At 42.3% G+C, this 26761-nt stretch overlaps 1 pseudogene; it reads left to right on the forward strand.

Moving 5' to 3' along the window:
- The window catches only part of LOC115172184 (BRISC and BRCA1-A complex member 2-like), a 157311-nt pseudogene that overhangs the window by 97248 nt on the left and 33302 nt on the right, over window positions 1-26761 (forward strand).

Raw genomic sequence — 26761 nt, forward strand, 5'->3', positions numbered from 1 at the left:
CCTTTCCCCAGATCTGTCCCTTGACACAAACCATGTGTCGGAGCTCATCGGACAATTCCTTCCAATTCCTTCGACCTCATGGCTTGGTTTTTGCTCTGATATGCACTGTCAACTGTGGGACCTTATGTAGACAGGTGTGTGTGCCTTTCCAAATCATGTCCAATAAATTGAATTTGCCGTGGGTGGACTCCAATCAAGTTGAAGAAACATCTCAAGGATGATCAATGGAAACAGGATGCACCTGAGCTCAATTTCGAGTCACATTGTAAAGGGTCTGAATACTGGCCTTCTTTAGACTAGCTGAGTATTTGGAGCATCAGCATTTGTTTGTTCGATTACAGGCTCAAAATGGCCTGAAACAAAGAACTTTCTTCTGAAACTCGTCAGTCTACTCTTGTTCTTAGAAATGAAGGCTATTCCATGCGAGAAATTGCCAAGAAACTCAAGATCTCATACAACGCTGGGTACTACTTGGTGTGCCCCGGGCCTCCCAACTCCTCTTTCTATTCTGGTTAGAGCCAGTTTGCGCTGTTCTGTGAGGGTAGTAGTACACAGCGTTGTACGAGAGCTTTAGTTTCTTGGCATTTTCTCGCATGGAATAGCCTTCATTTCTCAGAACAAGAATAGACTGACGAGTTTCAGCAGAAAGGTCTTTGTTTCTGGCCATTTTGAGCCTGTAATCGAAGCCACAAATGCTAATGCTCCAGATACTCAACTAGTCTAAAGAAGGCCAGTTTTATTGCTTCTTTAATCAGAACAACAGTTTTCAGCTGTGCTAACATAATTGCAAAATGGTTTTCTAATGATCAATTAGCCTTTTAAAATGGTAAACTTGGATTAGCTAACACAACGTGCCATTGGAACACAGGAGTGATTGTTGCTATTGTAGCTGGAAATGTGCCGTTTCCAGCTACAATAGTCGTTTACAACATTAACAATGTCGACACTGTATTTCTGATCAATTTGATATTGTTTTAATGAACAAAACAAGGACATTTCAAAGTGACCCCAACATTTTGAACTGTAGTGTATATTTGCAAATAAATTTGAAAAACCTGTTTTTGCTTTGTCATTATGGGTATTGTGTGTAGACTGATGACAAATTGTTTTTATTTTATCCATTTTAGAAAAAGGCTGTAACGTAACAAAATGTGGAAAAAGGGAAGGGGTCTGAATAAGTTCCAAATGCACAGTACTTCTGGCCCAGAATCTTCTTTCAAATGTTCTTGTCTTTCAAGCCTCATAGTGGACCTGTCCTTGTAACAAGGTCTCTCTGGACCATATAGATAAGGTGAGACAGTTGTCAAACCCTTGTGAAGCAAATGGCTTCACCTCCACCGTGAGGCAACGGCAGTTCCACTCCCCAACCTGACATTTTAGGAACTACAACCCCATTGCGACAGATATGTACAGGTTGTCAGAAATGTCGCGCCCTGGAGCAGTGGGGTGCCCTCCCCTATCCCCTCCTTGTTGTGACACATGACTAGTGGCACCAGAGCACGCCATTGTTATGGGCTGGTTACCGACAAGGTGGCAACACCACTGAGAGGCCTGACCTTTGTCTTCTCTCTCGCTTCCCCCCTCTATCTCTCTTTCTTCCTCCCTCCTTTTCCCTTGTGACATGCTCTCACTTTATCCGTCTGTTTTCTCGTGGTGTGCTCCCCCTCTCAATCTCTGTCTTTTTTGTGGCTTGCTCTCTCATGCACTTACTCTCCTCCATATGATTTCTAATACTCTTTCACTGCTCTCTTGCTCCCTCTCTCCCATACTCGCAATAGCCATGTTGTTTCATCTTAGGCTCTATGGAAATGTGGTACCGAGTACTATTATTCCAGGCATATCTACTGCAAATCAGCATCATGACAGTGCCTGCACAAACAATGGCCACTAGAAATGGTTGAAAATCTCCTTATTATATGGAGGAAGGTAGTTAATACGTATACAAAAGTGCATATTTATCGTAAAGATGTGTACGATTGTATGTATTCATTAGTTCATTGTTTGACAATTTGTATCTACTCAGATTGTTTAGGAGCTTTGCGTTATTGGGACATCAGCGCTGTGACGTCTCCCCATCGGTGATGCACATTCTTCTATTTAGTCTCGGCTAATCATGTCACCGAAATAGGTGTTGGCCATGTGTGATGACTAATATCACTGCTGCCTTTGACGCTAATGAACTGGCACTGAATTTGTTTGCACATTATTAGCAATCTGCTTCAGCCAGTGTCTTGTGTCTTGTCATACTTTCCAAACCATTAGGTGCATACCACTCTTTCCCCAGACACTTGCTCTCTTTCTCTCCCTCAGTGAAAGGAAGCAAATGATAGAAGCTTTCTTCCTTTGCTTTAGTGAAGGGCAGAAGTTCAGGTTCTCTCTGCGGTTAAAGCAAGAGATGGATAGAAGAGTTCTTCCTTTCCTTCAGTGAAGGGCAGAAGCTTGTTGATAGGAACAGAAGGGGAGAATAGCACCCGCTGCATAAGGAGGGTGGAGGTGGAGGGTGCCAGTCACAAAAGCAGCCACTCCTGACCCCATATGACCTACTTTCCTAAAGGTTACAACCACCCCCTACCTCCCTCAGAGAAACCAATCGTCGCCTACCACTGTGATTGCTAGCGCTCACCCCTCACATTGTACACCCTGGCACCCAACCACACACACAGACACACTCCAAATCTTGGCTTCCTGACACCCACCCACCCACCCACCCACCTGCCTCCCCAAACCCCCAGACAAATATCAGGGGTTTCCCAACATCGGAATCTTAGGAGAGATCCCTCAGGGGACCCTCTCCACTCCCAACCACTGCCAGTACACGCTTCCACGGAATTAGTTCCATCTGGCCTAGTTTATGCCCCAGCACCTGATAAACTAGATGCGATCTATATGTTCGGCTTGCAAAAATCTTTCTTGGCTGCCTTCTCTCTCTCTTTCGCCCGCTCTCTCTCTCTCTGTCTCCCGTTCCTCTCTTTTTCTGTGTTTGTCTATCTTTATCTTGCTTTCATTTTCTCTGTGCTTCTCCATGTCAGAGCTGACAAGCTCACATTCTTAATCCTTTGGTGGCTCTGTGGTGTTTTTTTTACCCCAGTGACTCCGGTGTCAGTATTCGTTCAGATATCTCCGGCATTGCTTTATCTTTTTAAACCCTTTGCGATGTAAAGAATCTGGCTATCTCTATGTCTATCTCGGTCTGCTCATTGTCTCACCACAGCAAATGTACAGAGCCGCAAATCAGTTCAATGAGGCTATCAACTCATAGCAGCAGCCTCCTGGCAGGCTCCCAAAGCTAGCTAAGTCGACCAGACATGTTGTTTATGCTCAAACAGATAGGCCTGAAAGAGTAAGAGAGCAAAGCATTGGAGGGGTTGGCTTTTGTTGTGATTTAAATTGCTAATTGTCATAAATTAGATAATCTATAGATAATCCGAGTTAAAAATATATTTATGTTAACTATCGTTGCAATTGTTTATTGGTAATTAAGTTAATGGGTGACGTGTCTCAGGGTATACATTTTCATGTATTCATGTGTGGGTGTTCATAGGATGAGAAAAAAAAACATATTACTGTCAGTGGTCACACAGTTGTCTTCACGCATGGTTTGCAATTCAACAAGTGATGATTTCATGGTCATTTGGAACATCCCAATGCTCCCGGGCCACAGACAGAAGACCATGATGATGGCTCCATTTACAGTGCAGTCGAACGGAAGAAGCCCCTCAACCCAATATCCGTCCCAGTACCCCCCTCACTCAAACAATAGTAATGCAATGACAATCAAACGAGACAGCAACGGCCGTTTAATCAAACCAGTGTGTACAATTAGCCCACTTCTCGGAGGCTAGCCTCTTGAGCTAGCAGCTTCTGGTGAGCCAATGCTAATGTCTGCTATTTAGACTTGATATTTCATATCTATATAACATATTTGACCGAATTCAGGTCTATGGTAGCCTAGGTCAATGTCAGTGTGCATGGGAATGGAGTCTCCTGGTATATGAGATGTAGTGCCAATGATTCTCAAAACCGATGGGATGTTCTGTCAAAATTATTCAGATAAGCTTATAAGTACTTTTTTTTGCTTTCAAGACAGTGTGACATTTTAGTTCTGACAATGCACTTGCTGTAGCAGGCAAGCTATTTGATCTTATTCTCTGAATGTCATACATTTTGTTGAGTTTTATGTGCAGAGTTGTCATTACGTGAAGATTGCAATTGAGAGAGTGTATTGGGATTTACTTCAGTGTGATGCTGCAGTTATTGTGGACTCCACACACACACACACACACACACACACACACACACAAACACACACAGTTTCAGACACGTAAAAATGATGTCAATCTCTATCTTGGCAGCGTACGTTGATTCATCATGATGTGGTTAATGCCTCATTACTCACTGGTGATTCATACAGTACCAACCAAGGCCAGGTCATGGCAGTGACATGCTATCAATGGCACTATCATTGACACTTCAAATCAAATGTATTGGTCACATACACGTGTTTAGCAGATGTTATTGCGGGTTGGTAATCAAGCCTACTACTGTTCTGTTGTCTGCACACTTGATAATTGAGTTGGAGGCGTGCTTGGCCACGCAGTCATGGGTGAACAGAGAGTACAGGAGAGGGCTGAGCACACACCCTTGTGGGGCCCCAGTGTTGAGTATCAGCGAAGAGTAGGTGTTGTTTCCTACCTTCACCACCTGGGGGCGACCCGTCAGGAAGTCCAGGACCCAGTTGCACAAGGCGGGGTTCAGACCCAGGGCCTCGAGCTTGATAATGACATTGGAGGGTACTATGGTGTTGAATGCTGAGCTATAGTTAATGAACAGCATTCTTACATAGGTATGCCTCTTGTCCAGATTTTAATTTTAATTTCACCTTTATTTAACCAGGTAGGCCAGTTGAGAACAAGTTCTCATTTACAACTGTGACCTGGCCAAGATAAAGCAAAGCAGTGCGACACAAACAACACAGAGTTACACATTGGAGAAACAAACATACAGTCAATAACACAATAGAAAAATCTATATACAATGTGTACAAATGTAGTAAGATTAGGGAGGTAAGGCAATAAATAGGCCATAGTGGCAAAATAATTACAATTTAGCATTAACACTGGAGTGACAGATGTGCAGAAGATGATGTGCAAGTAGAGATACTGGGGTGCAAAGGAGCAAAAAAATAAATAACAATATGCGGAAGAGGTAGTTGGGTGGGCTATTTACAGATGGGCTGTGTACAGGTGCAATGATCGGTAAGCTGCTCTGACAGCAGATGCTTCAAGTTAGTGAGGGAGATATAAGTCTCCAGCTTCAGTGATTTTTGCAATTCATTCCAGTCATTGGCAGCAGAGAACTGGAAGGAAAGGCGGCCAAAAGAGGTGTTGGCTTTGGGGATGACCAGTGAAATATACCTGCTGGAGCGTGTGATACGGGTGGGTATTGCTATGGTGATCAGTGAACTGAGATAAGGCTAAGGATAAGGGCTTTACCTAGCAAAGACGTATAGATGACCTGGGTTTGGCGACGAATATGAAGCGAGGGCCAGCCAACGAGAGCATACAGGTCGTAGTGGTGGGTAGTATATAGGGCTTTGGTGACAAAACGGATGGCACTGTGATAGACTACTTCCAACTTGCTGAGTAGAGTGTTGGAGGCTATTTTGTAAATGACATTGCCGAAGTCAAGGATTGGTAGGATAGTCAGTTTTACGAGGGTATGTTTAGCAGCATATGTGAAGGAGGCTTTGTTGCGAAATCGGAAGCCGATTCTAGATTTAATTTTGGATTGGAGATGCTTAATGTGAGTCTGAAAGGAGAGTTTACAGTCTAACCAGATGGGATGGTTAGACAGATGGGACAGGGCAGTGTGCAGTGTGGTGGCGATTTCATCGTCTGTGGATCTATTGGGGCGGTAAGCAAATTGAAGTGGATCTAGGGTGGCAGGTAAGGTGGAGGGGATATGATCCTTGACTAGTCTCTCAAAGCACTTCATGATGACAGAGGTGAGTGCTACGGGGCAATAGTCATTTAGTTCAATTACCTTTGCTTTCTTAAGTACATGGACAATGGTGGCCGAAGCATGTGGGGACAACAGACTGGGATAGGGAGAGATTGAATATATCTGTAAACACACCAGCCAGCTGGTCTGTGCATGCTATGAGGACGCGGTTAGGGATACCATCTGGGCCGGCAGCCTTGCGAGGGTTAACACGCTTAAAGGCCTTACGTCGGCCACGGAGAAGGAGAGTCCACAGTCCTTGATAGCGGGCCGCGTCGGTGGCACTGTATTATCCTCAAAGCGAGCGAAGATGGTGTTCAGCCTGTCCTGAAGCAAGACGTCGGTGTCCCTGACGTGGCTGGTTTTCCTTTTATAATCCGTGATTGTCTGTAGACCCTGCCACATACGTCTCTTGTCTGAGCCGTTGAACTGGGACTCAACTTTGTCCCTATACCGACGTTTAGCCTGCTTGATTGCTTTGCGGAAGGAATAGCTACACTGTTTGTATTCTTCCATACTCCCAGTCTTCTTGCCCTGGTTAAATGCGGTGGTTCACTCTTTCATTTTTGCGCGAATGCTCCCATCTATCCACAGTTTCTGGTTGGGGGTAGGTTTTAATAGTCACAGTGGGTACAACATCTCCTATGCACTTCCTGATAAACTCATTCACCGTATCGGTATATGTGTCGATATTATTTTCTGAAGCTACTCTGAACATATCCCAGTCCGCGTGATCAAAACAATCTTGAAGCGTGGATTCCGAATGGTCAGACCAGAGTTGAATAGTCCTTACCACGGGTGCTTCCTGTTTGAGTTTCTGGCTATAGGAGGGGAGGAGCAAGATTGAATTGTGGTCCGATTTGCCGAATGGAGGGCCTTATATGCATTCTGGAAGGTAGTATAACAATGGTCGAGAGTTTTAGCATCGCAAGTACAACAATTAACATGTTGATAGAATTTCGGGAGCCTTTTCATCAAATGTTAAAATACCCAGCTACAATAAATGCAGCCTCAGGATATGTGGTTTCCAGTTTGCATAAAGTCCAGTGAAGTTCTTTGAGGGCCGTCGTGGTATCGGCTTGAGGGGGGATATAGACCACTGTGGCTATTATTGACGAAAATTCTATTATGAGATAGTACGGTCGGCATTTGATTGTGATATAGGTCGGGTGAACAGAAGGACTTGAGTTCCTGTATGTTATCACAGTTACACCATAAGTCCTTAATCGTAAAACATATACCTCCACCGTTCTGCTTCCCGGAGAGATGTTTGTTCCTGTCGGCGCGATGTACTGAGAACCCAACTGGCTTTACAGAGTCTGACAGTATATCTCGAGAGAGCCATGGTTCCGTGACTGGTGTGACATATTATGTATCCCCCAGCTTCAGTGTCTCAATGAGAGGGATTGGTCACCTGACAGAAGAATTGGAGAAGAAGAAATCGAGAAACAGTAGAATGTGAAGGAAAGAGAGAAGCAGGGGGTGAGAGAAACAAAGTGAGTGGAAGAATAGAAAAGGAAAAGAGGAGCTGGCTTTGCTAATATTTTAGAAATTGTAAGTGACATGTAAACTGAGCATGTTTTCATGACGTAACATGGCACTGAGTCCTAACATTGAACAAATTATTAATAAGCTGTCTACTCATCTGTATCTACAAAATCTCTGTCATCCCCCACCTTTTATAAACTCTCCCTCATTGTTTACATTTTCTTATCGTTGAAATGCGTCCCTTAAAACTTCTTCAGCCTACCATCCCGTTAGCGGGATCATTTTCCAGCGAAAACTCCTAGCGACATTAGCATAACGAAATTCAATATATTTTTTTTTTCAAATATAGGGCTGTCTCATATCGTTTTATAGATACACCTCTCTTGAATCGACCCTCGTTGTCCGATTTCAAAAAGGTTTTACAGGAAAAGCACAATATTAGATTATGTTAGAGGAGTACATGGTAAAAGTCGCATCATATGAATTTTCCGAGCAAGCACACCCATCACATATAACCAAAAAACAGCTAAATGCAGCACTAACCTTTTACAAACTTCATCAGATGACACACCTAGGACATCATGTTACACACAGCATGCAATCTTTTGTTCAATAAAGGTCATATTTCTATATAAAAACAGCATTTTACATCGGCACCTGAGGTTGACTAACAATTTCCCATAAAATGCGTCCCGGGAAACAGTGCTACAATTTTATAAATAACTATTCGAAAACGATTTTTTTTTTTTATATTGTCAATCTAAGATTTATAGATGAATATCTCTTGAAAACACCAGTCAAAACAGATTTTAAATTAACTTTACAGGGTAATCACACTTTGAGATCAAATGGGATGCGATACCCAGAAATTGAGCTCGAAAACCTAGCTCGGCGCCACCTGTGAACAATAGCACGTAACATCTGATATTGTATAATATCGCCAATAATCCCTCACCTTTAGTTGTCTTCATCAGAAATCACTTCCCGATGTCCCAGGTCCATGACAAATGTATTTTCGGTCGAAAAAGTCCATGCTTTATGTTCCATTAGCTTCCTCTTGTTAGCGCGTCCTAAGGCTGTAATCAAATGTCGATCCGTGGGCGGCAGCTGTCTAACGCAAAATGACTGTTTACGGTAAGTTAGGGTCGTTCAAACATGTCAAACGTTGTATCAAGTAATCGTCAGGGCCTGTTTCAACAAGAGAGCCAATCAGATTCAAGTGGGACGATTTCATTGTGTTTCAAAAAACTTCCAAAGGTGGGGGCAGACACGGCCGCCAACGTCACAATGCTCATGGCCCTCCGACTGTGACCAATTGCCACATCGTCTCTTTCACTGAGTTTCCACCGCAGAACCCTCAAAACACTTTGTAAAGACTGGGGACATCTAGTGGAAGCACTGGAAAGTGCTCAATTATCATTTTTTTACGTTGTGATTTATAGGTAAGGCTGTGAAGTCGAGTCGACAATTCAGATTTCCACTTCCTGGTTCAATCGGTCTCGGGGTTTTGACTGCCATACGAGTTCTGTTATACTCACAGACACCATTCAAACAGTTTTAGAAAATTTAGGGTGTTTTCTATCCATATAAAATAAGTATATGCATGTCCTAGCTTCTGACTTTGATTAGTAGGCCGTTGAAAATGGGAACGATTTTTTTCCAAAATGCGCTGTGGCGCCCCCTATCCTAGTGTAAGTCCAACAAGTTAAGTTCATATGTTAGTGTGTTCTCTAAAAACTTCCCTGTGCAGAATTCGACATTGGCAGGATTCCAAATCTGATATATCTTTACCTTCCCTCTGCCCTCATTCAATCAAACATGGTGTACTAGTCTGCCCTTGGCTTAAACCACCCACTTAGCTTGCCCATCCACTTAAACTTGCAGTGTCCTCAGACTCTCCATAGTTTCTCCCCCTCTCTGAACATGGGAACATAGTCTTCCCCACCTGAAGGTATAGATGTCCATTTGCGTTGACTCCTGTTTTGGGTAATGACTCGTGCTGACTATTGTGTACCCAGTTATTTGTTGTGCTGGGATAATTTAACCTGTGGTTGTGACTCACCAACAGGTGCTTCATTCCATTCTCATTTCCAGGCAATGAATAGTGTGGTTGGGGTGGGGAAACAATGTGTGTGTTGTGTTTTGAACTGCTCCAGCACAGGGAAAGATTAAAATGTTCAAATTGGACAAGAGATAGATGTCAGCCGAGAGTTGTCTGTTCTTTTGAACAATCGATTGGTCTAAATGTGAAAGCATGTATTTTTCCATATATAGACACGCCCTGTGTTTTAATAAAACAATTATATGCACTGAGCTTGTCTGATGCTTTAAGCGCACTGTTTGATTAAATAATTAAGACACACAAATGACTCAAGAGGGAGCCAGAGATCAAAATAACCATAAGAATGAAAGCTGTTCCCGACCCTCCTCACCGCTGCTGCTGGCCTGCGCAGATTCTGCCTTTACGCTCCTGAAGTTGTTGGTAATAGGCTACACAAAAGGCCTTATTGTAACTATATTTGAGAAGGCCAGGTAAAAAGGAAGAATGATGTTGTTTAATTAACTTGCAAACCAGCAGTGCGCCAATTCAGCGACGCACTGAAGATTATGTTTCACCTTGGAGAGCACCACTGCAGCGGCCGCTGTCAAGCATATAAAACCTGTCAATGTTTTGGCATGCAACTAGAAAAACAAAGTAGGCTAATTTACTGTTTTTAAGTGGTATGTCATATTCGTTGTCAAACTATGGTAAGCAAACCACTGTTTGCAGAGTTTCTATTCTATTTTTTTGGCGTCATCCTTTACTACACTGAACAACAAAAATCTAAATTTCTCTTTTGCCAAGATAATCCATCCACCTGACAGGTGTGGCATATCAAGAAACTGATTAAAAAGCATGATCATTACACAGGTGCACCTTGTACTGTGGACAATAAAAGGCCACTCTAAAATGTGCAGTTTTTGCACAGAACACAATGCTACAGATGTCTCAAGATTTAAGGGAGCGTACAATTGGCCTGCTGACTGGAGGAATGTTCACCAGAGCTGTTGCCAGATAATTTAATGTTAATTTCTCCACCATAAGCCACCTCCAACGTCATTTTAGAGAATTTGGCAGTACGTCCAACCGGCCTCACAACCACAGACCACATGTAACCACGCCAGCCCAGGACCTCCACATCCGGCTTCTTCACCTGCGGGATCGTTTGAGACCAGCCACCCAGACAGCTGATTAAACTGTAGGTTTACACAACCAAAGAATTTCTGAACAAACTGTCAGAAACCGTCTCAGGGAAGCTCATCTGCGTGCTCGTCGTCCTCACCAGGTTCTTGACCTGACTGCAGTTCGGCATCTTAAAACCAACTTCAGTGGGCAAAAATTCACCTACGCTGGCCACTGGCACGCTGGAGAAGTGTGCTCTTTACGGATGAATCCCGGTTTCAACTGTACCGGGCAGATGGCAGACGGCGTGTATGACATATTGTGGGCGAGCAGTTTTCTGATGTTAACATTGTAAACAGAGTGACCCATGGCAATTTGAATGCACAGAGATACTGTGACGAGATCCTGAGGCCCATTGTTGTGCCATTAATCCGCCGCCATCACCTCTTGTTTCAGCATGATAATGCACGGCCCCATGTCGCAAGGATCTGTACACAAGTCCTGGAAGCTGAAATTGTCCAGGTTATTTCATGGCCTGAATACCCACCAGACGTCACCCATTGAGCATGTTTGGAATGCTCTGGATCGACGTGTACGACAGCGTGTTCCAGTTCCCGCCAATATCCACCAACTTTGCACAGCCATTGAAGACGAGTGGGGCAACATTCCACAGGCCACAATCAACAGCCTGATCAACTCTATGCGAAGGAGATGTGTTGCGCTGCATGAGGCAAATGGTGGTCACACAAGATACTGACTTTGTTTTATCCACACCCCTACTTTTTTTAAGGTATCTGTGACCAACGGATGCATATCCATATTCCCAGTCATGTGAAATCCATAGATTAGGGCTTAATGCATTTATTTAAATTGACTGATTTCCTTTATTGAACTGTAACTCAATAAAATCTTTTAAGTTGTTGAATCTTGAGTTTATATTTTTGTTCAGTGTACAATGAAATGCTGCCATCTGCATTTTGTATTAAGTTGGCCTAATAACAGTATCATGTAGCTACCATATGTACCAGTAGACAAGTCTTAACCTACAATTAGGCTCATTTGCGTGTGCCACCTGCAAAAAAAGGTCATTTGGACTGCTCATGAATAATAAAAAAAAATATTACTCTGCCATTTTTATAATCATGCCCTCCCTCCATTTGTGATTTTTCCTAAGTCTATATAACACGCTGTCATTTGTTATAATCTTAATATCGCAAACAGAACTGGAGTTATAACCAGTTTTAGGAGGGCATGTCATCTTTTGATGGGGGAAAAGGGAAGAAGGGGGAGTTGAAGAGCGAGGGGTAGCGAACGATGCATAATTATGTAATCACCAATTATGAATGAAGAACAGGGTGGGCCATTCTATTGTATTGATCTATTCTAACTATAATCTCAAAATGGTATGTACCCTATATCAGTGCAATCTGATTTATCAGTCTACTCTGGCCTACTTGGAGTGCACAGTGAGAGCATGAGTAATTTACAATGGCAAGAAGACCAAGACGAATCGATGCACATGCTGCGTTAGCATTGCTATAAAATCAGGATGAAATCGTCTGATGGTGGGGATGAAATGAATCATGACATCTGATTCTGAGCCTCCGCAAAAAAGCCAGAACGGTGCTCCCTGATCAGTTGCCTGCTCCACCACCAAATTAAACGGTGAAACAGCAGAGAGTAAGGGACGGCTCCGTTTCAATAGAACAAGCCGGTGACAGTGCTACGGGTCGATTATCAGTACAAAATGTCATCACTGAGAGAGCAGCCCCATCTCAAGCAAAAAACAACATCAACAATGCATTCACCAGATTTCATTGTTTGTGACATGGACAGGCTCCAACTGATGCCATTGCGTGAAGACACCATGTAAGCACGAGCTGATTATAATTGAGTATCGACACTTGCCATCATTGCTTTTGTGTTGATTTTCATTATTTACGGTGCCTTTGGAAAGTATTCAGACCCCTTGACTTTTTCTACATTTTGGTAGGTTACAGCCTTATTCTAAAATTAATTTAAATAGTTGTTTCCCTCATCAATCTACACACAATACCCATAATGACAAAGCAAAACAATTATTTATTTGACATTTTTGCTAATTTATAAAAGATAAAAAACTATCACATTTACATAAGTATTCAGACCTTTTACTCAGTACTTTGTTGAAGCACCTTTGGCAGCAATTACAGCCTTGAGTCTTCTTGGATATGATGCTACAAGCTTGGCACACCTGTATTTGGGCAGTTTCTCCCATTCTTCACAATCCTGTCTCAGAGTTCTATGGACAATTCCTGGCTTGGTTTTTGGCTGACATACATTGTCAACCTTTTATAGACAGTTGTGTGCCTTTCCAAATCATGCCCAATCAATTGAATTTACCACAGGTGGACTACAGTCAAGTTGTAGAAACATCTCAAAGATGATCAATGGAAACAGGATGCACCTGAGCTCAATTTCGAGTCTCATAGCAAAGGGTTTGAATACTTATGTTTTTATTTTTAATACATTTGCAAAAATTTATAAAAACCTGCTTTCGCTTTGTCATTATGGGGTAATGTGTTTAGGTTGATAAGATTTTTTTTGTTAATCCATTTTAGAATAAGACTGTAACATAACAAAATGTTTAAAAAAAAATAATTTTTACCAGGGAAGTTGACTGAGAACACATTCTCATTTACAGCAACGACCTGGGGAAAGGAGGAATGAGCCAATTGGAAGTTGGGGATGATTAGGTGGCCATGATGGTATGAGGGCTAGATTAGGAATTTAGACATGACAACCGGGTTAACACTCCTACTACTCTTACGATAAGTGCCATGGGATCTTTAGACCACGGAGATTCAGGACTTCCATTCGACATCCCATCCGAAAGACAACACCCTACACAGCGTAATGTCCCCAAACAATGCTCTGGAAGAAAGAGTGCCTTACTGGTCCTCCAACACCAGTTCCAGCAGCATCTGGTCTCCCATCCAGGAACCGACCAGGACCAACCCTGCTTAGCTTCAGAGGCAAGCCAGCAGTGGGATGCAGGATGGTATGCTTCTGGTTTCGTCATTGTAGATGATGTAACCATGACTTTATGTTCTTCATGAACTTTGGAACTGCCTGGCATGTAACTAACACAACGTGGGTTCCCTTTTGCTGCCACTCCCAGCTATTCCTTTTGACAAATTTAGGATTTCTCTCTCTCTCTCTCTGGCTCACTTTCTCACTCTCTCTTACACACACACACACACTCTCTCACAACACACACACGTGTCCATGGCAACGAGCTTTAGGTATGTTTGGTTTGTGGTGTCCCTGGCATACTCTTGACACAGGGGTGGATCCAGCCAGACCATGTGTGTGTATGCTCTGTAATCGGCTCCCTATTGTCTACATGAAGCCCATATACACAGCACGTAATGTGACGGCATAGAGCCGGTTAGTTAATGATTGACTGTTCCCGTTTTTATGCATTTTAGCATGGTCCACTGCCTGGGACAGAGGAATTCTGTGTGTGTGTTCACATGCGATTTGTGCCTCTAGTGTCCTCTGCCCAATTTGCGTATATGTATACAGGTTTGTGAAGGCTTGGGGACGGCGACAGGGCACATCTTACCCTTACCACTGTCCTCACAAGTCCCCCCCCCCCACACACACACACAGTAGGACTTAATTAGGAACAATGTCATGTCCTCAACTCCCCTCCTAACTCTGTGAGAACAGAACATTTCATGCGATGAGACATGCGTTGGTAACAGCCACCTTGACCCTATGATATATGCTTTTCCGCCTCAGGGCGTTGTGGCACAAAGCTTCCATCAAGCCTATGAACCTCTGACACAAAACATGTCGCTCTGTATCTCCGATCTGCATTATTTGTTTGGACATCTTTTCAATCAGTTGAAAGCTTGGTCTCTTGAATATGCATGGCATTATAGCCTTACCTTTCTTATGAATAAAATTGTAAAGAAGACTATTTAAAGACTTATGTTGATTGAGTGGTTTTGTGCTATAATATACACGGTGAAACTATAGTAATACCCTTGTATCTTCCATCTTATTCACCCATTCTTGGAAAAACTAATTGAAACGCAGGCAGAAATGAAAAGTGAACTATTTTGTTATGGCAATGATCTTCCAATATCCCCTCCCGTGTGCTTCCTCTTAATGAGAAAATGTAATTTCAACATCAAAGCTATGAAAGACAGTGGAATGAAAATTGCTCTACGAGACACTGCTTTGTTAACTAATAGCACACTGCAGTTATGAGCAATGTTCCCTCTATTTTTTTCAGCACTGAGCAAATTTCAGGTCTGCTGAGTGCAAACTTGAACGTTGTGAAAATTCTTTGCAACTTCCAGTGCGCGTTTACTGCTGTACCCGCTTTAAGTTAGTTTTAACAGTGGCCAAGTAGGCTACTATGACTATTTGATCATAATGTGTGCCTATCAGAGTGGCCTTCCACCAAAAATAATGGAGAAAATGCATCCCATAACATTTTAACATGGAAATAGCTGTTCTATCATTCAGCCTACAGTAGCAGCTAATGTGTGGTGTTCAATGTTGGCTTACATTCCCTGAAACTTTTGAGAGAAAAAAAAAACATCCAGGGCTTGACAACCTGCTTATCCACTTGTCCTTCAGACAAGGTGACTGAAAATGTTGTTTGATGCAATAAATTACTTTATAAAATGTATTATTATTGCCATACAATTATTACAAAGAATCAGACAAATTATACCCTCTGCCTATTGGCTACTTAGCTTATTCAAGCCCATCTCAAAATCCAAACTGCCTCTTTAAGACAAAAAAAAAGATCTTTACCTGACTGGCTTTTGAAAGATGTCTAGAAATGTACACGTTTTGTGCTCTTGTAGGAAGCAATCACCCCACTATTGCTGACTAGAAATGATCTTTTTAAATTTGTATTATTTAACCTCGGCATAGACTAGAAATGTCACGGCCGTTGTAAGGAGTGGACCAAAATGCAGCAGGAATGTGTATGCTAATTTTCTTTAATTACGAAGAAACAAAACAAAACACTTAAACAAAAATAACGACGACAAAACAGTCCTGTGAGGCACACAGCTACACACGGAACAACTACCCACAAATCCCATAGAAAAAAACACCCCTCTTAAATAGGACCTTCAATTAGAAGCAACGAGGAGCAGCTGCTTCCAATTGAAGGTCAACCCAATTAACTAAACATAGAACTAGACATACTAGATAAACATAGAAATATACTAACATAGAACATAGCCCAACAAACCCCGAAACACTCAAAACAAACACCCCCTGCCACGCCCTGACCAAACTACAATAACAAACAACCCCTTTTACTGGTCAGGACGTGACAAGAAATGATATTTTTAAATGTTTATTATTTAACCTAGGCATAAGAATTTGTTCTTAACTGACTTGCCTAGTTAAATAAAGGTTAAATTAAAAAAAACTAAATTGCATTGAAAGTGGCTAATATGAAATTGTTTTTGTCACATGCACCGAATACAACAGTGAAATGCTTACTTACAAGCCCTAACCAACAATGCAGTTTTAAGAAAATACCCCCCCAAAAAAGTAAGAGATAAAAATAACAAATAATTAAAGAGCAGCAGTAAATAACAATAGCGGGGCTATATACAGGGGGTACCGGTACAGAGTAAATGTGCGGGGCACCGGTGTCGAGGTTAATTGAGGTAATATAATATTGCATTGGTTCGATCATAATTGCCACAGTAAAGGGAAACGTTGATAGTGTTAACTAACAGGGAAACCTCTAGAAAATTGAGTGATGTTCAATCTCGCACCATTCTTCTGCGCTCTGCGTGGCAGTCCCGGGGCTTAGAGAGAACATTGGTTATGAGTTCTCAGCGAAATGGACAAGGTCATCGGCAGTAGGCAATTTATGAAGTAGACGCAGAACTGTCATAAGGGTGCAACAGCATAATTTTGAATCATTTGTCATCAAATTGTTTGTAGTTTCAATGGAGGAAAAGGTAAGACAATTTTGATTCCCCACCTAATAAATCCAAAATCCAGTTGACAAATTCTGACATTTTTGCTTGGTTTAGTGTCCCTTGTGCAAAGGATCCATTTAGCTCCAAGCACCAACTGAAATGTCAGAGCTCCTTAAAATCTCCCAGTCTCCCACCTACATATTCTGGATAAAAAAAATATCAGCTCATTACCATCTCAATGTAGACCTCAAGATTTGTACTTTCCTCCTAGAATGTTGACTGGCAGGTTGCGTAGTTGGGGTGAAACACTGTGTCCAACATACAGACAGACGGACAGAGAATCTCAAAGCAAGCCCAGGAGCTGCCCTCGTCCTTACGCAATAACCTCTTTGTCACTCAAGCTGCCCCATCACGTTGCCCGTGACATTTCAAGATGGGCAAGTAAGACGAACAAGAGCCCTTACCTCCGTACTGCCCTTTTCGAGAGCCTTGTCTGTTTAGTGTGTGTGTGTTTGTGTTGTGACTGTGGCCGGACATGGTCTGGCGTAAGGACAGCTGTCACATCTCCAACCTGTCACATGTCACAGAGAAGAGATGCCACAGGCTGGGCATCAACGGACGGAGGAAAGGAACGAGAAGAAGGAAAGAGAGGGAGAGCGAGAAAGGCAGATGAGAGGAGCGAGCAAGGCTAGCAGTGGATTGGAGCAGCCTATACTCCCCACCCATACACACACACACACATACATACACCCTTCATCTTCTCTCTCAACCCCAGTTTTTGGGGCTGACTCACATACTGCCAGGGTGTGTAGTAAGTAACTTCCCCCATCCACCCACTCTCCTAAGGAGTCCCCCCTGATGCGCAGTTCTCCAACCGGGGTCATTTTAGCGACTCATTACTCCCCATGGAGAGGTTAGGCTCTTCATTAAGGCCCTGCTATGGCCTGTGGAGAGAAGGGATTTTTTAATGATCTTAGCTTTTCCGCTCTTTACTTAAGCAGACAGTGCTTGGCCCCAAGTGTATTGCTGTTAAAAGCATATAATCTGTGTATAAACAAACGCATAGAGGCATTCTTTGCTCTTAAATTTGGAGCGCTTTGAGCCTCTTGTTTTCGTTTCAGTAGTTTGCAGTTGGTATTAAAAGCTCACTTTAAAATATATTTTCTTATTTAAATGCATTTTTTTCTACAAGAAATATATTGCTTACTTTCTAGCTATAATAATACAACTTAAAATGAGTAGGTAAGTTTGGTTCACCCTGATGAAAAAGTTCTACTGAATTACTACTCATTAATACTACACAAGATCTACACAAAACTTACTGGTTTTACAACTTGATTGCTATTGATTGCTATTGTGTAGTAAACCAGTAGTGATTTATGTAGTACTTTAAGTAATAAAGAGTGATATATTGGCACATTCTTTCTGGATCTTAAAGGCCTTTGATACTGTGAGTCATAAGGTCCTCCTATGCAAACTATCCTCCTTTAATGTTTCTCCTGAAGCCATTAGTTGGATGTATTTCTATTTGACAAACAGAAGCCAATGGGTTTGTCTGGGGGACACTCAGTCAGACTCTCTCTACTATAACATTGGGGTCCCACAAGGGCCCTCTACTGTTTACCATCTACTGCGCCTCCAGAAAGTATTCACACCCCTTTACTTTTTTCACATTTTGTTGTTTTGCTAATTGAATTTTAAATGGATTAAATTGAGATTTTTTTTCACTGGGCTACACACAATACCCCATGATGTCAAAATGGAATTCTGTTTAACAAATTAATTAAAAATTAAAAGCTGATTGTCTTGAGTCAAAAAGTATTCAAACATTTTGTAATGGCAAGCCTAAATAAGTTCAGGAGTACACATTTGCTTAGCAAGTTACATATTAAGTTGCATGGACTCACATGATTTTTGTACCCCACACATACAATTATCTATAAGGTCCCTCTGTCGAGAAGTGAATTTCAAACGCAGATTCAACCACAAAGACCAAGGAGGTTTTCCAATGCCTCGCAAAGAAGGGCACATATAGTACTAAAGTAATGTGGCAAAACAATTACCTTTTTGTCCTGAATACAAAGTGTTATGTTTGGGGCAAATCCAATACAACACATTACTGAGTACCACTCTCCATATTTTCAAGCATAGTGGTGGCTGCATCATGTTATGGGTATACTTGTAATTGTTAAGGACTGGGGAGTTTTTCAGGATAAAAAAGAAACGTAATGGAGCTAAGCACAGGCAAAGTCCAGTCTGCTTTTTACCAGACACTGGGAGATAAATTCACCTTTCAGCAGGACAACAACCTAAAGCACAAAGGCAAATCTACACTGGAGTTGCGTACCAAGGAGACAGTGAATGTTCCTGAGTGGCCGAGTTACAGTTTTGACTTAAATCTGCTTGAAAATCTAAGGAAAGACTTTAAAAAATGTTGTCTAGCAATGATCAACAACCAATTTAAAAGGGCTTGAAGAATTTTGAAGGGAATAATGTGCAAATAATGTGCAATCCAGGTGTGCAAAGCTCTTGTCACGACTTCGGCCGAAGTTGATGCCTCTCCTTGTTCGGGCGGTGTTCGGCGGTCGACGTCATCGGTCTTCTAGCCATCGCCGATCCATTTGTCATTTTCCATTTGTTTTGTCTCGTTTTCCCAAACACCTGGTTTTCATTTCCAAATTACTGGTCATGTATTTAACCCTCTGTTTCCCCCATGTCTTTGTGTGTGATTGTTATTTGTTCAGGTCGGTATGTTCCGGCTGGTTTGTACCGGGTGCTGTTCTCACCCATGTTTTGTGGCAACCGTTCTTTTTGCACTTTGTAAATTGTTTACTTTGTGATGTCGAGTAAAGTGCGTTGTTTCACTCATCTCTGCTTTCCTGCGCCTGACTTTATACACCAGCTACACCCACCAACCTGACAGCTCTTAAAGACTTACCCAGAAAGACTCACATCTGTAATCGCTGCCAAAGGTGATTTTAACATGTAATGACTCAGGGGTGTGAATATTTATGTAAATTACATTTCTGTATTTCATTTACAATAAATTTGCAGAAATTTCCAAAAACCTGTTTTCAATTTGCCATTATAGGGTATTGTGTGTAGATTGGTGAGAAAAAAATATCAGGCTGTAACACAACAAAATATGGAACAAGTCAAAGGATACTTTCTGAAGGCACTTTATATGATTCACTGTAGTGATTCCTATGTTGTTGATGTAAAGAATATTTGTTGGTCCGTGGTGTGTATTGAGGAGCAAACAGATGTTGCAGTTGACTCATTTATGAAATTACTTATCCCAATTACCAATAAGCATGCACCCATTAAAAAAAGTACTGTAAAAACTGTTAAATGGATTGATGAGGAATTGAAAAATGTTATGGTTGATAGGGATAAGACAAAAGGAATGGCAAATAAGTCTGGCTGCACAAACAATTGGCAAACATACTGCAAATTGAAAAATCATGTGACTAAACTGAATAAAAAGAAGAAACTACACTATGAAACAGAGAAAAACGACATACAGAATGATAGTAAAAAGCTTTCAAGCACCTTCAATGAAATATTGAGAAAAAAGGCAAACTCAGCTCCATCCTTCATTGAATCAGATGGCTCATTCGTCACAAAACTGACTGATATTGCCAACTACTTTAATTATTTTTTTTTCATTGGTAAGATTAGCAAATTTAGGCATGACATGCCAGCAAAAAACACTGACCAAATTATGAAAGACAAAAATTGTCATTTTGAATTACGTAAATTGAGTGTGGAAGAGGTGAAAAAAATATTGTTGTCTATCAACAATGACAAGCCACCGGGGTCTGACAACATGGATGGAAAATTACTGAGGATAGTAGCTGATGATAGTAGCTGATGATATTGCCACTCCTATTTGCCACATCAATTTAAGCCTACTAGAAAGTGTGTTCCCTCAGGCCTGGAGGGAAGCAAAAGTAATTCCACTACCTAAGAATAGTAAACGCCCCCTTTACTGGCTCAACCAGCCAACCAATCAGCTTGTTACCAACCCTTAGTAAAGTTTTGGAAAACATGGCTGTCTTGCTGTCTTGCTGTGTGCTTAGGGTTGTTGTCCTGTTGGAAGGTGAACCTTTTCCCCAATCTGTGGTCCTGAGCGCTCTGGAGCAGGTTTTCATCAAGGATCTCTCTTTACTTTGCTCCGACTAGTCTCCCAGTCCCTGCTGCTGAAAAACATCCCCACAGCATGATGCTGCCACTACCATGCTTCTCCGTAGGTATGGTGCCAGGTTTCCTCCAGACGTGACGCTTGGCATTCAGGCCAAAGAATTCAATCTTGGTTTCATCAGACCAGAGAATCTTGTTTCCCATGGTCTGTGAGTCCTTTGGGTGCCTTTTGGCAAACTCCAAGCAGGCTGTCATGTGCCTTTTACTGAGAAGTGGTTTCTGTCTGGCCACTCTACCATAAAGGCCTGATTGGTGAAGTGCTGCAGAGATGGTTGTCCTTCTGGAAGGTTCTCCCATCTCCACAGAGGAACTCTGGAGCTCTGTCAGAGTAACCATTGGGTTCTTCGTCACCTCCCTGACCAAGGCCCTTCTTCCAGCTCAACGAAGAGTCTTGGGGGTTCCAAACTTCTTCCATTTAAGAATGATGGAGGCCACTGTGTTCTTGAGGACCTTCAATTCTGCAGATCTGTGCCTCGACACAATCCTGTCTCGGAGCTCTATGGACAATTCCTTCGACCTCATGGCTTGGTTTTTGCTGTAGGACCTTACATAGACAGGTGTGTGTCTTTCCAAATCATGTTTAGTCAATTGAATTTACCACAGGTGGATTCCAATCAAGTTGTAGAAACATCTCAAGGATGATCAATGGAAACAGGATGCACCTGACCTCAATTTCAATTCTCATAGCAAAGGGTCTAAATACTTATGTAAATAAGGTATTCCTGTTTTTGTAATAAATGTGCAAACATTTCTAAAAACCTGTTTTCACGTTGTCGTTATGGGGTATTGCGTGTAGATTGATGAGGGGAAAAAATATTGTCATCCATTTTAGAATAAGGCTGTAACGTCACAAAATGTGGAAAAAGTCAAGGAGTCTGAATACTTTCCAAATGCACTCTATATATCAATAACAGGCCGTAGTGATATCCGTATCGCCCGTAGGCTACACCACTTCTGTCGTCCTTACCTTCAAGCGTATATTAAAGTTGGTCGTGTAATCTTTGATATTGATAGCAGTCACGACATTGGAAGGCAGCTTGCACTGTTGCCTACAAAAACCTATTCATATTTGTTTCGCAAATTTCCTTTATGAATTTAAAAGTAATCCATAGTAAGTAATCATGTAGTTTTTCAAGAGTATCTGTAATCTGATTACGATAATTTTGCTGGTAACGTACCATATTACAGTTCGTTTTTTTGTAATCAGTTACGTGTAACGGATTACATGTAACCTGTTACTCCCCAACACTGGCTGTAGTGTTTTGACTACTTGTTTACTACCAACATCAAGTAGTAAAAACTCTGCTCAATCATACAAATCCTTGTCTTGGTCTTACTTCATTTGTGAAATTGTTGTCCTCAGGGCTACATTGTTAATGACACGCTGGTCTCAATTGGACTCCCCTGACTAAATAAATTAAATTTACATTACCCATCTTCAGCTCTTGGTTTGGTAAATCAAGGCCTTGTGATAGTCTCCCAAACTAAGGCCAGAAGAGAGGCCAAATGGGTAGGACTGTCTGTATTCTGTATCCTAACTTAGAGATTGCACCCAGCTTTCTGATATGCACCGCAGTGTGTGAGGCTGTAAGCTTCCACACTAATCATCTTCAGACCAAACTTGAAGGTTGATGTGGTTGTAAGGGATTGAAGACAGAAGTTGTACGTTTACCCCTCTGTCACTCGCCAACTCGTGATTGGAGAATTCCTCGTGTTTCCTGGAATACCTCATGATCTTCTGAATGCGTTCTAAAGTTATGTATGCATATCGCAAGTCAGGATTTTGGCCTTACAAAAGGAAACTCTTACAGAAGGACATTTTTTTTCAAAAGTGCAACCAAAACCGCTGGGAGGCTTGGATGCACAGGGGGATTGTACCCATGCAGAAATGTATGTATCAGCATAAATCAGCAGTGTCTGATAGCGGCAAAAATAAAACTTAAATCGATTGCTGCCTGCATCCGCCCACCCGACGAGCATCACTACTCTGGACGGTTCTGACTTAGAATATGTGGACAACTATAAATACCTAGGTGTCTGGCTAGACTGTAAACTCTCCTTCCAGACTCACATTACGCATCTCCAATCCAAAGTTAAATCTAGAATCTGCTTCCTATTTCGCAAAACAAAGCCTCTTTCACTCATGCTGTCAAACATACCCTCGTAAAATTGACTATCCTACCGATCCTTGACTTCGGCGATGTAATTTAGAAAATAGCCTACTCTACTCAGCAAATTGGATGCAGTCTATCACAGTGCCATCAATTTTGTCATCAAAGCCCCATATAATACCACTGCGACCTGTATGCTCTCGTTGGCTGGTCCTTGCTACATATTCTTCGCCAAACCCACTGGCTCCAGGTCATCTATAAGTCTTTGCTAGGTAAAGCTCCGCCTTATCTCAGCTCACTGGTCACCATAGCAACACCCACCCGTATCACACGCTCCAGCAGGTATATTTCACTGGTCATCCCCAAGCCAACACCGCCTTTCCTTCCAGTTCTCTGCTGCCAATGACTGGAACGAAATGCAAAAATCACTGAAGTTGGAGACTTATATCTCCCTCACTAACTTTAAGCGTCAGCTGTCAGAGCAGCTTACCGATCGCTGCAGCTGTACACAGCCCATTTGTAAATAGCCCATCCAACCAACTACCTACCTCATCCCCATATTTGTTTTTGTTTTTCTGCTCTTTTGCACACCAGTATTTCTACTTTCACATCCTCATCTGCACATATATCACTCCAGTGTAAATTGATAAATTGTAAATACTTCGCCACTATTGGCCTATTTATTGCCTTACCTCCTTACTTCATTTGCACACACTGTATACAGATTTTTCTATTGTGTTATTGACTGTATGTTTGTTTATCCCATGTGTAACTCTGTGTTGTTGTTTTTGTCGCACTGCTTTGCTTTATCTTGGCCAGGTCGCCGTTGTAAATGAGAACTTGTTCTCAACTGGCCTACCTGGTTAAATAAAGGTAAAATAAAAAAATCTCCCCTTCGTCTCATTCCTCCCCCGCCTTTCCATGTATTCCAGTCCATTCCAAATAGTAAATTGCGGAAGCGCAACTCAGGGAGGGAGTGTGGTTGCTCATTGATGCAGACGTCCACTATGTTGATGCGAGCTGATTCAATCAAGCAACACCTTTGGATGCCAGACAGACACCCTATTCTCTTTTACCCCACATCCCCCTTTCTTTCCCCCTCTATGCTATTTTCTTTGACGAGTGACAGGATTCGACATGATGTTGCCATCTTCATTGTTGTGGCTGTTGGTACACAGGCATACATACATATACACATTCACACACCAAGATGATTTGGGAAGAAGTGTGGCTTCGTGTTGTGTGTTGTGCATCACTCTGATCTGCTTGGGCTAGATGGAAGGGAACTTTTTCCCTGCCTGCAGAGGACCCTGACAACTAAATTCACGTTGTTTTTGAAATACAAAAACTGAGCCACAAACACTAATTCAGATGGTTAATTCTGACCCACGACCTCTTGAAACAGTGGTATGGAAATCCCAACGTACGTGGGCAGTGTGGCAGCCATCTTCATTCAGGGCCAGAGAGGGAGTCCTTGATGTGAAAGAGTCATGTATCCAACTCCCTCAAGTCTCATTTAAAACACTTTAAATTAAAAACCCAACCAAAAACCCAATAGCAATTAGGTTACACAAAACACAATTAACACACTTTAACTCAGAAACTGCCCAATGAGGGAGTGCACACAGTCAACCGTTTCGCGCCTATCAAAGAAAAGGCAGTTTCTTCTCCTCTTAACAGACCTCATTGTGCCTGCTTTGGTTACGGAGTTGGCCGTGTTGAGTCGCCTGGCTAACGAACTGGTAGCGCCGACCCTTAACCGATACCGTATGGTGGTGAGGGAGATTCCCTCTTGTTGCGAAGGGCAGTGATTATCCCAAATGGATGAGTTCAAACCGACTGTAAGACATTTGTTTAACGCCCCGGCCCTCTTTCGGTTAGCCTGAGCCGTGCTTAATGTCAGATCGTGCTAATGACAATCCGTCACAGGGTGGGCCTAGCTCTAGGAAAAAAGACCAATAGATACAGAGAGAATGGGGGGAATAAATCAAAACCTTGAAGAGATGGATCGGCGTCATCGGCTCATCTAGAGCAGCTTCGAGTAGCTTCTCTCTTTCACACATGGTTGGTGATCCCAGTCATCAGCACCGCTAATCGGCTGCAGCTGTTGTAGTTAACGCGGCGTGAAACAAATCTGGTCTCTTATCTTTATTTTTTCTTCTCTTTCTCTCTCTTGCCCTCTCTTTGTGTGTCTGTTTCAAACACACTCAGATTTACTTAAATCAGTCTTAGACTGGGAATTTGGCCTTACTGTAGCTGAGCTAAGCTAAACTGGACTTGGTTGGGTTGAGCTTGACTTATTACTGAAGTACAGCTCACTTCAGCTGTAATCCAAATGTCCTACAGTGTGGGGGGAAGTTTTAATTAACTTCATTCACATTGATTTGTTTAATTCATATCAGTCATGCAGAAGTGAAATGAGACTTCTTTGTGAGTACTAACTCCCCCTCCTCCCCCCCTTCCCCCAGGATACATTGTTGGACCCTGGGGAAGACGTGGCCCTTCTCTCCGTAACCTTCGAGGACGCAGAGGCAACCCAGGTGTTCTTTAAACTCTACCTGTCCCCCAGCATTGAACAGTAAGTGTTTTTTTGCTTCGGTGTTTTCTTTAGCTCCATATACACTCACCAGCCACTTTATTAGGTATTTATTAGTTACCGCATTCACGAAAATGGATCGCTATTACAGACAATCACATGTAAGTGGGCTTGCTATATAAAGCAGGCAGACAGGCATCGAAGCATTCAGTTACTATTCGATTGAACATTACAATGGGCAAAACGAGTGACCTAAGCAATTTTGAGCGTGGTATGATTGTCGGTACCAGGTACGCCAGATACAGTATCTCAGAAACGGCCACCTTCCTGAGATTTTCAAGCACAACAGTGTCTAGGGTTTCTCGAGAATGATGTGACAAACAAAAAAGATCCAGCCAGCGGCAGTCCTGTTGGTGAAAACAGCTCTTTGATGAGAGAGGTCGAAAGAGAATGCCAAGAATCGTGCAAGCTAACATGCGGGGAACAAACAGACAAATAATTGTGCAGAACAACAGTGGTGTGCAGAACGGCATCTTGGAACACATCTCGTCGATCCTGGTAGTGGACTCCATGGATGGGCTAATGCAGCAGACGACCACACCGGGTTCTACGCCTATCAGCTAAAAACAAGAAGAAGCAGGAGTGGAAAAACTGGTTTGACGAATTCCAGTTCCTGTTGCGTCATGCTGATGGCAAAGTCAGGATTTAGCGTAAGCAGCATGAGTCCATGGACCCATCCTGCCTGGTATATTTGTATTTATTGCCAAAGCAGCAGCTACTCTTCCTGGGGTCCAGCAAAATTAAAGCAGTTTATACAATTTTAAAACATAACATTACATTCACAGATTTCACAATACCCTTAGTGCCCTCAGGCCCCTACTCCACCACATATCTACAGTACGAAATCCATGTGTATATATAGTGCATATGTTATCGTGTGTGTGCGTGTGTATGCATGTGTCTGTGCCAATGTTTGTGTTGCGTCACAGTTTCTGCTGTTCCATAAGGTGTGTTTTTATCTATTTTTTTAAATGTAATTTTACTGCTTGCGTCAGTTACTTAATGTGTAGTAGAGTTCCATGTAGTCATGTACTGTGTGCCTCCCATAGTCTGTTCTGGACTTGGGGACTGTGAAGAGACCTCTTGTGGCATGTCTTGTGGGGTATGCATGGGTGTCCGAGCTGTGTGCCAGTAGTTTAGACATGATGTCAACGGTACTGGCCGGTGGTGGTGGGGTACCGCCATCCAATCTGTAGCATGGACCAACATCCCTGTGGAATGTTTCCAACTTGTAGAGTCCATGCCCTGA

This window comes from Salmo trutta, chromosome 33, assembly GCF_901001165.1.
Source record: "Salmo trutta chromosome 33, fSalTru1.1, whole genome shotgun sequence".
Classification (NCBI taxonomy): domain Eukaryota; kingdom Metazoa; phylum Chordata; class Actinopteri; order Salmoniformes; family Salmonidae; genus Salmo; species Salmo trutta.